A 10,826-nucleotide genomic window follows, 5' to 3' on the forward strand; every position below is an offset into this window, starting at 1 on the left:
CTATAAAATTATTAATTGCATACATAGGGTATGCATTCAATGAACAAATCATGATACTCATCTTTCATGCCATTATATTTCTGGTCAAACATCTTGATTTTACCTTTTATCCATTGGATCTTCCTTGCTTCCTTTTAGGCAAAGTTTTATTTTTTATTTTATTTTTTGAACTCCTTAAATCCTTGACTCCTTCTTCCTAAACTTATTTCGTAAATTTTTAATTATAACATATATATATATATTTGGAAAAAGAATCCACTTTTATTGATAATATACAATAACAAAGGTGTACCAAAAAACTGTTGTCCTGGAGAGAGTCTATCCATTTACAATTGATTGAATTCTCATTTACAATTGATTGAATCCCTAATGAACCACAGCACCAAGTTGCCAATTTGAACCCAATTCCCTGCATTCAGATGCAACATTATTTGCACTGTAATATGCATTGCAAGGTTTCCAGGTTGGTTCGAGCTCCAAAAACATGCTGTCCATCAACTCAACCGCAACTGGCACATCTCCATACGTTAGGTCTTTCCCTTGAACCATCTCTGAAGCGATCTTAAGCGCATCATCAGATTTAAGATCAAAGAGAAACTCAAAACAGTTTGCCACAGGACCATGCAAGTCTGCAATTCGCAAGTTAAACAAAACTGTTTTCTGATCGATTCTCTTCCCTCTCAATCGTAGCTGTATCTGTTCTGTGGACCTCAAAGATTCTAATATAGAGATCGGACCTGGCCTGATGATGCTTTCTGCAGATGCCTTACTTGAAGTCGAAGCCTTATTATAACTAGATCCATCATTACTCGTGGAGACTTGGGAATCAGGCTGCGGAATATTGTTGGATTCAGGTAGAACACCGGATGGGCGAACCCCCGATTCGCATTTATCCCCTTTCAAGCTCTCTGGTGATGATAAGAATGGATCTTTCAAGAACTGTGCAGCACTGGGTCTCTGAGCTGCAGGAAGTAAACACTTTTCAATAAATCCTTTAACCTGAGGATCCTTGACATTTCCCAAGGCAAGTGGCTTCACCCCTTTCGTGACCTTCTTGTAAATCTGAGCGACATTTGTGCATTCACTGTAAGGGTAATCACAAATGATCAACTCCAGCATGCACATCCTAAAGGTATATATGTCGACGAGTTCATCATACTTCTCGTCATACACTTCAGGAGCCATGAATTTAGGTGTCCCAACAACACTTGTTGCGACACCTGAATTCTTCAACACCGTGGCCAATCCTAGATTACCAATCTTGACCTCCCCCTGATTCGCATTGACAAAGATGTTATCGCACTTTAAATCTCAACGAGCAATGGGTGGATTACGGGTATGCAAATAGTTCAGCCCCTCCAAAATCTGCTTAGCCCAGTTCTTGATGGCCTTGATATTGACGGACTTGTGATTCTTACTAAACTCCCTTAAAGTTCCCGAACTAAACAACTCAGTGATCATGTTTACATTCATGTTATCTTCATCAACCCACGAGTGTTGGCATCTGATTATGTTGTTATGCTTGAGTGATTTCATCAAAGCAGCCTCAGTCAACAAACTTTTGGCAAGTTTGGGTAAATCATCCAAGGAGGCTGCTGCCCTGCCGGCTTCCAGGTTAATTTGGTACCAAGCTACCTCCGTCCCGTTTTCTTGATCAAAACCCTTGAATACCGTCTTGAATGCTCCTCTACCAAGAACTTCATCGTACTTAATAAAACGGCCATCTGGCGAAATCTCTAAAACACCACCCTTGTTCTCTTGTTTTTTGGATTTGGACATACTCGGACACATTCTTGTGGTTTAAAAAAAAAAAAAGCTAGGAGGAGGAAGATGTTATTAGTTCAAGAAACGAGAGAAGAACTTTTGCAATTAGGGTTGATGATGGATGACTAGGGTTTTGGATGATTTGGGTTGTGCTACTTACCAGATAACAAGGAGGAGAGCTGGTGGGGGTTCACGGCTGACTAGTGCTCAGTAAATGCTTCGCTAGCAATATCGAAAGCGTCAATCTTGGAATGGAATCGGAAATCGCAGAAGAAAGAATCCTCCATGGCTGCTGCTCCTGTTCTTGCTCTGGTGATTGCTTCCCTCGACATCTATTGATGAATTTTCAACCAGTGGTAAAATTATAGATGAACTTTCCCAAACAATGGGGTGGGTGATTGGATCTCATAAACTTGGAGGGTTGGTTCGGTTGAAACCTGAATGGATTCGACAGGATTGAAATTGAATTGAATCGGATTTCTTTGGAAAATTTGAGGTAGATGGGAAATCTGAGTGGGATTTTGATACCTAATCTCGCTATTATAACATATTTTATTTTATTGAATATGCAATATGATTGCATGAGAATAAGTCAAGTTATGTTAGTAGTTAAGCTAATAGTTTTTTGATAATTGATTAATGAAAATATGATTAGTAATTGTTAAAGTATTATCTGGCCATACATATTTAATTGCATTGAAAACATCATTTGCAACTTAAGCATAGTAATAACTATTATTAAGTGTTAGATTGTCTACTTGTTTTGCTATTTGAGTTAAATGTGCACAAATAACTCTATTTTTCTATATGTTAAACGGTTGATTAATTAATTTATCTATAATAAAATGATCTCACACATCGCATGGTAAAGAACTAGTTGAGTCAAAATCTAGGATTTTATTAAGAAAATCTGAGAAAATAATAATTAAATTCATAAAGAATATTTTAGTAACAACTTACCTTGGATGTTATTATTGTTCTCACCCAACATCTTGATTTTTGGCATTTTATTCTTTAAAAATTTTTCCTTTTTCTTTCCAAGCAGGTTTTAATTCTTCCTTTTTGTTTATTGAACTCTTCAATTCGTGATTTTTTTTCTTAAGCTTATTCGATGGATTTTTCAATTCTAACACATCTTAGTTGAATATGCAGTACAATTATACAAAATGAAATTAGTTATATAAGCTATATGCATGATCAAATTGAAAAAATAGTAATTTTGATAATAAATTAGTCATATGTGATGGTGGTAAAGTGCTTCTATCAATACATTTTTAATTTTTATTGGATACACAACCTTAACATGTTATTTCTTATTATATATCATGTAATAACTCTCTTATAATACTGACTTTTCTAGAGGGAAGAGATGGGTTGGGTGGCTTGAGAAAGGAAGTGTAAGTGAGAGGTCTTGGGTTTGAGCCCTCCCAATTACACTAAAAAAAAAAAAGATACTAACTTTTCTCATTTTCTAACTTATCTTTTTTATTGTAATAATGAATGGTATAATGGTTTAACCAACAAATGCATGAGGACCTCCAAATCACTCAGAAGATGCACGAAGGTAGAATGAATGCTTTGGTCAAGAAGGAACTTGATCCAATCTCCAATTTTCAAGTGGCAAGCAAATATGGTGTTAACAAGTTTATGAAAATACTCTCTTGTACTACATCGATTACTACTATTGATTTCAAGTTCTTATCAACGGTCAACTCACAACAATTGCAAAGTAATGCAAGTTGAATTAATATTCTAAACCACAAAATTGATTTGATCAAGTTTTTTTGAGTTAAAGAAGTCATCTAAGATATATTTATGCAACAGAGTGATATATTTTAAGTCATTTCACTTTCCTTATGATTGCAAAGAATTTTGGTACTAAACTTTAGAGAAAGACACCTGTAGTAAGTTACAAAACTTTTTGTAGTTTAATTTTTAGCCATTACACTGAAAATGACATTATAAACTCTTAATAATAAAAAAGTAATTGGACTACATTGAAAAACTATTATTTTTCTTGCATATTTAGAGAATACAAATTGTGTTAGTGATTAGCTATATTTATATGTATCTACAAAATAACTACACATTTATATGTTTTTATTTTGATAAAATTTTTTTAACAAATTACTTTTTGTTGCATAATCAATTTCTGTAAGTATTTTTCATAAATGGATGCAAAATTATTAATTGCACACATAGGATATGCCTTTTATGTAGAAAGCATCATACTCATCTTTTATACTATTATACTTCTAGTCTAACATCTTGATGCTTTGTTTATTATCTATTGGAATTTCTTCCTTTTTTTTCTAAGAACTTCATTCTTCTATTTCTTAAATCTCTTAAATTCTTTACTTTTTCTTCTCAAGTTCATTGTGCGAGTTTTTAAATATAGCACCTTGTCTATTAAATCTGCACTATGATTGCATGAGATGAGACATGTTATTTTCGTAATTAAGCTAATTATGTATAAATTGATAGTAATTTCATGTTAATTGATTAATAAAAAATGATTAGGAATTGGTACTATTTTACGCCCATACACATTTAATTGTACTAAAAATATAATTTGCAAATTAAGTATACTAATAACTATTGGTAAGTATGAAATTATCCACTTATTTTTGCTGTTTGCATTAGACGTGTGTAGAGAGCTCTATTTGTTCAGATAATAAACTATCAGTTAATTATTTTATCTATGACAAAGTGATCTCGTGTATTACATAGGTAAAGAATTAGTTGAGCCAAAGTGTAAGTTTAATTAAGAAAACGTGCGAAAGTAAACATTTAAATTCATAACAAAATATTTTAATAACAACTCAAATAGTAGAAACTTTGTTTTTGTAGAAATGAATATATGATATATCTCAAATTTCATATTATTTGCTAATATATTGCATCACAAGCATAAGTATATGTTCCATGAATGAATTCATGTGACTAATTCACCAACAAAATGTAGACACCAAAATTTTACCATTTTATTTTTCTTCATTTTATTCCTATTTTTGTTCATTTTAGTTAAATTTTATTTATTTTAATTTATTTTGTTTCATTTCTATTTCTTGAGAAAAATCATTTCAATTCATTTTTAGAAAATTAGGCAGAAAAGAAAATCAGAAAGAAAAGAAAAACAGAAAATCAAAGTAGTTTTTGTATTAAAAGAAAAAAGAAAAAAGCCACACAGGCACGCGTGCTTCGTCTTCGTGGCTTCGTACCTGAACGGAGTCATGGTAGGTACAAAAAAAATTGCAGCAGCCATTTTTCCGTTGAATTCCACTTGTTTTTGTTTTTTTTTTGTTTTTCCAATCCTTTGCCACCTCACTCCCTTGACTTCTATCAAGATTTTTGTAGAATAGAAGCCATCTAATGGCTACAAAAAAAAGCCAACAAAATTTGTTTCTCATCCATCGTTGAAGCAAGGGTTTGGGAAGGGTTTGGTTCCTATAAAAAGGCTCCAAAAGCGCAGCCTTAGAGGAAGAGAGGGGGAGGCGGTAGAAAGACAGAAAAAAGAAAAAAAAAAAAGAGAAAACAGAGAGAGAAGAAGAAGAAGAAGAAGAAAGAAAGGGCAGAAAAATTTTCAGAAAAATTCTGAACCAGGGTTGAGTTTCTGGTCTCTTTCATGAGCAAAATCCAATCCCAAAGTAAGTCTTTTAGAGGCTTTCTTCATTTTGGCACCATATAAGGTAATAGAGGAACAACTTTTGTTCACAAAACTTTCAGAGAAAACATCTCTAAGCACGTTTAATTTGGGCTTGAAATCATTACCTCGTCAATCCTTGAAGCCCGTTCTAGGAAGCTTCAGTCTTCAAGTTCGTGCGTTTGGATCCGTTTCCTTCGAGGTTTAACGTGTTGTTTCATCCTTTAAAGCGCCAAAGGTGAGGCATTTCTTCTTTCCCACTCCATCTAAGTTTAGTTTGGCATCCAAATCGTCAAAATTCTTGCCCAAACCTGTTTCCCCTGTTACTTCTTTTTTCTGAAATTTTTTCTGCTTATTTTGCAATTCATTTGGCTAGATTTTACTGCTTGATGATTGCTTTAAGCGTTGCCTATGAATATGGGTATTTAAATTTTGTGTATTTGAGTCTGAAGCCTCAGAAAGGGATGGGTTTCTTCCCTGCACTTGAACAAACCTAGCAAAGTTGTAGAAGAAAGAATAACAAAGCAGCGATGAAGATTGCATGCAAGTTTTGAAAATTACATTTTGACCCCAACCTTTTGCCTAATTTCACTATGGCCCAAAATTTGGAAAAATTGAACCAATTTTACCTCTTTAAGTTTGAATCCTCTTTTTAATGTTTTAAGTGTTATGAAACAATTAAAAGTATGGATGTCCCTTTGTATTTTCAAGAGAATTAATTCTTGATTTATGACTACATTATGTATAGAAGTTACAATCCATAAATCTATTCATGTAGTGGAAGAACCGTTTAATAGGTTTCTTCATATTCTTGTAGTAGTGGGTGTTTAATAGGATTAATGTACCTTTAATCTTGTAGTACCTATATATAGAGGTACATTGACGTCTTTTGGAAAGACTTTTGTATTTTGTTGGAATACAATAATATCATTCTCTATTGCTCTACTTTTCCTCTAATATCTCCATTCATACTATTGTAGTTTATTTTGTTTTACAACACGTTATCAGCACGAGTCTCTACTTTTACCTGTATTTTTTCGGCAACTTCTATCTACTTATTGAGGTAAATTTTTGACACATAAATTTATTTCAATTTCTTATGGCTAACATTTGAATGATCAAAAAATACAAGTGCCTATTGCTGAGCAACCATTAAACACAAATATATATTGTTTGATATCTTTGAGGTAATATTTCTAAATCAAAAACTTATTTTAATTTCTTATGGCTAATCTTACGAAACAAGAGTTTGTACCTCTTGATATTTCTAGAAAAAATTATTTATCATGGGTTTTGGATGTTGAAATTCATCTTGAGGCAATGGGTCTTGGTAACACTATTGTTGAAAAAAATGAATCCTCAAACCAAGACCGTGCCAAAGCTATGATTTTCCTTCATCATCATTTAGATGAAGGATTAAAAATAGAGTATCTTACTGTTAAAGATCATCTTGTCCTTTGGCGAGATTTGAAAGAAAGATTCGACCACCTGAAGTTGGTCGTTCTTCCAAAAGCCCGATATGATTGGCTTCACTTACGGTTGCAAGACTTTAAATTTGTTAATGAATATACTTCAGTCATGTTCAGAATTACTTCTCAATTATCATTATGTGGCGAAAAAGTCACTGATGAAGATATGTTAGAGAAAACATTTTCTACTTTTCATGTCTCTAACATGCTCCTGCAGCAGCAATATCGAGAGAAGGGATTTAAAAAATATTCTGAACTTATCGCATGTCTTCTATTGGCTGAACAAAACAATGAACTATTGCTGAAAAATCATGAGTCCCGACCAACTGGTGCAAGTCCATTCCCTGAAGCGAATGCGACTCAATCTCAAAATTTTGGTCGAGGTCGTGGACGTGGCCGTGGAGGAAGCTGTGGACGCAGCCGTGGCCATGGACGTGATTGTAGTAAATTTGTGCCCCGTGAAAATTTTAACCGTGGCAAACAACAAAATGTTTCCCAAAAAAGGGAAAATAACTACGATCAGAAAAATGGAGAAAGGAAAGTTTATGAAGAAAAATGCTACCGGTGTGGTATGGAAGGTCATTGGTCTCGTACCTGTCGTACGGCCGAACATCTTGTTGACCTCTAGGTAATATTTCTCCTTTTAATTCTACTTATTTATCTTTAGAATTATTTGTTATAAATACTTATATTTTGATGCATTGAGTTTTAGAAATGCTATTATAGAAAATCAATTATGTTTGAGGATTCACTTGTCCTTTGAAATATTTAAAGAAAAAGATTCGATCACCTAAAGATGGTCATTCTTTAACGAAAAGATTTGACCACCAGAAGATGGTCATTATTTCAAAGCTTGGTATGATAAATTTACTTATGACTGCAAGTACACAATTTTACTATGTTTAGAATTATTTCTTAATTAAAAATAATATTCTCTACATATTTCTCAAATATGCTCTTGTAGTAGCAATATTGAGAGAAAATTTGAAAAGTATTTTGTACTTATTGCATGCTAATTCTAATCCATTCCCAAAAGTGAATGTGACTAAATTTCAATTTATTAGTTATGGTTGTTGCCATGACTATGATTTTGATAAATATATATTTTACCATGACAAGAGAAAAAGTTACCACTTGAAGTAGGATAATAATGATAAGGACACGAAAATAAAGGTCCTAAAGATAAATGTCCCGAAGTACATTTGACGAATCAAAATTATAATAGCATTTTCACATGGCCAATTTCTTTAAACACCCTGAAGGTGTATGATACTTGATTTAATTTATGATAGTAATTGACTTTTCTTCCTGAAAAAGAAATGGATATTAAATATTTAGGATCAAAGGATTATGGTGATGATATTTCTCCCATAAGAATTATGGTGGCAATGATATGTGTCTAATTAATAAGTGCTACTACATACACTATATTCCAATAAGAGAGACAAACACAATCAATAGTTGTGCTCAAGTGATTGAAAATTTCAGAAAAGTCATTACTATATTTCTCCCTGTAGGAGAAAAATTTATCATAAATAAAGCACTACTTTTTACGATGTCTCGAAAATTTATTGAATTTGAATATCCGTCGAAATGGATATCAAATTGAGACACTAAATGAAACAATGATAAAGATCATGTTTAGAAATCAAATGAGATAAAGGTTAATTATATCATAATAATCATTTGAGAGAGAAATGGTTATCGATATAGTTGTCTTCATTCTTATTTGATTTATAATCATCACCTGCAGTAAACCAGAAGTTTACTGATCCCAATAGATATATAATTTGACAAAAGTGAGAATATTTGAGAGCTGACAAATATTTATACATACCCCTTTATATTATATATGACTCCAAAAGAAATTTAAAATTTATGTTGGATATGAATCACCTTTTACGAATAAATATTGTAAAATATTGATGGGTGATCTTTGAATGATTTATTTATTCTGATGAGCTACGATTCCCGACATTAGGGGGAGGAAAAAATCAACCGAAAGGAAATCACCTGAAAAATTAAATTTCCTCGATCCTCATATAAAATAATATGAACTAAAAGTTCAAGAAATTCTTCATTTGTAGATAGTTATATTTATGACTTCAGAAGAGTTATTAAATCAACTATTCCTACAGGAAATATTTGGGATTAAATAATGGTAATGATGATATTTGTCTCATCGATAGTGCTACTACGCACACCATATTGAAAAATAAAAAATATTTTTCTTGTTTGAAAATGAGAGAGACAAACGTTAATACCATTAGTGGTAGTGCAAAATTGATTGAAGGCTCCGGAAGAGCCACTATATTTCTCCTTGAAGGGACTAAAATTATTGTAAATAATGCACTATTCTCTCCCAAGTCTCGGAGAAATTTATTAAGTTTTAAAGATATTCGCGAAAATGGATATCGAAACAATGACTGAGACAAATGGTAAATTTTTATTAATCACAAGTATCATTTCTGGGAAAAAATGCGTAGTAGAAAAATTACATTCCTTTTCTTCTGGCTTATATTATGCACAAATTAGTGCAATTGAAATTCATCACCTAGGTGATCTATTGAATGATTTATTTATTCTGATGAGCTACGATTCCCGACATTAGGGGGAGGAAAAAATCAACCGAAAGGAAATCACCTGAAAAATTGAATTTTCTCGATCCTCATACAAAATAATATGAACTAAAAGTTCAAGAAATTCTTCATTTGTAGATAGTTATATTTATGACTTCAGAAGAGTTATTAAATCAACTATTCTTGCAGAAAATATTTTGGTTAAAATTAATGTCCCTGAAGAACATGCACAAGTGCTACAAATAAATTTAAGGCCGGCCTACCTAAATAAGGTATAAATTGATTTCAAATATCTCTGAAAATTAAATAAATGTCATGACAAAATTCAACTTTTTGAAGAGGTCGCTCCTGAAGAGCCAACTCCTAAAGAGAATGAAATCATAGAAAATTTAATTGGAACCTAATGAAATATAGCACTTGATATTATAGAAGTTGATGAGAATCATGAATCTATATCGGTTGATGAATGTCGGTATAGAAATGATTGTTTAAAATGGAAAGATACGATCCAATCTGAATTGGATTTATTGGTTAAAAGAAAAGTTTTTGGACTTATAGTCCAAACACCTGAAGGTGTAAAGCAAGTAGCCTAAGAATTTTCACAAATATTTGGATACCAATGATCCAATATGTCCATGTATTTTTATCAAGAAAAATGGATCAAATTTTGTGATAATTGCTATATATATTGATGATCTAAATTTGATTGGAATTCCTGAAGAGATTCAAAATAATGTTGAATATTTGAAGAAGGATTTTGAGATCAAGAATTTTGGAAAAACAAAATTCTACTTTGATTTACAAATTGAGCATTTAAAAAGTGAATTTTTTGTCCACCAAACTGCTTATACCCGGAAGGTATTAAAACGATTTTATTTAGATAAGACACATACATTAAGTACTCCAATGGTCGTCAGATCATTAGATCCTAATAAGGATTCTTTTAGACTGCGAAAGGAACATGAAGAGATACTTAGTCCTGAAGTAACATATCTCAGTGCAATTGATGAAGAATATTGGAATGCAACAATTAAAAGATCTCAAATAATGTTTGCATCAGGGGGAGAAATTAATACACAAGAATAGTGTACTCTTTTTCCTTCACTAGGGTTTTTGTCCCGATGAGTTTTTCCCTGGTAAGGTTTTAACGAGGCATATTCTTTGTGTAATGGACATCCAAGAGGGAGTGTTATGAAACAATTAAAAGTATGGATGTCCCTTTGAATTCCCAAGAGGATTAATTCTTGATTTATGGCTACATTATATATAGAAGTTACAATCCATAAATCTATTCATGTAGTGGAAGAACCGTTTAATAGGTTTCTTCATATTCTTGTAGTAGTGGGTGTTTAATAGGATTAATGTACCTTT

The 10,826-nt window shown here is 32.3% G+C and overlaps 1 pseudogene; it reads right to left on the reverse strand.

The window, feature by feature from the left end:
• Positions 1-366: 366 nt before the first annotated feature.
• On the reverse strand, positions 367-1,788 carry LOC113739643 (probable serine/threonine-protein kinase WNK11; annotated as a pseudogene).
• Between the last annotated feature and the right edge of the window lie 9,038 nt (positions 1,789-10,826).

The sequence above is a fragment of the Coffea arabica genome, chromosome 1c (assembly GCF_036785885.1).
Source record: "Coffea arabica cultivar ET-39 chromosome 1c, Coffea Arabica ET-39 HiFi, whole genome shotgun sequence".
In the NCBI taxonomy this organism is placed as follows: domain Eukaryota; kingdom Viridiplantae; phylum Streptophyta; class Magnoliopsida; order Gentianales; family Rubiaceae; genus Coffea; species Coffea arabica.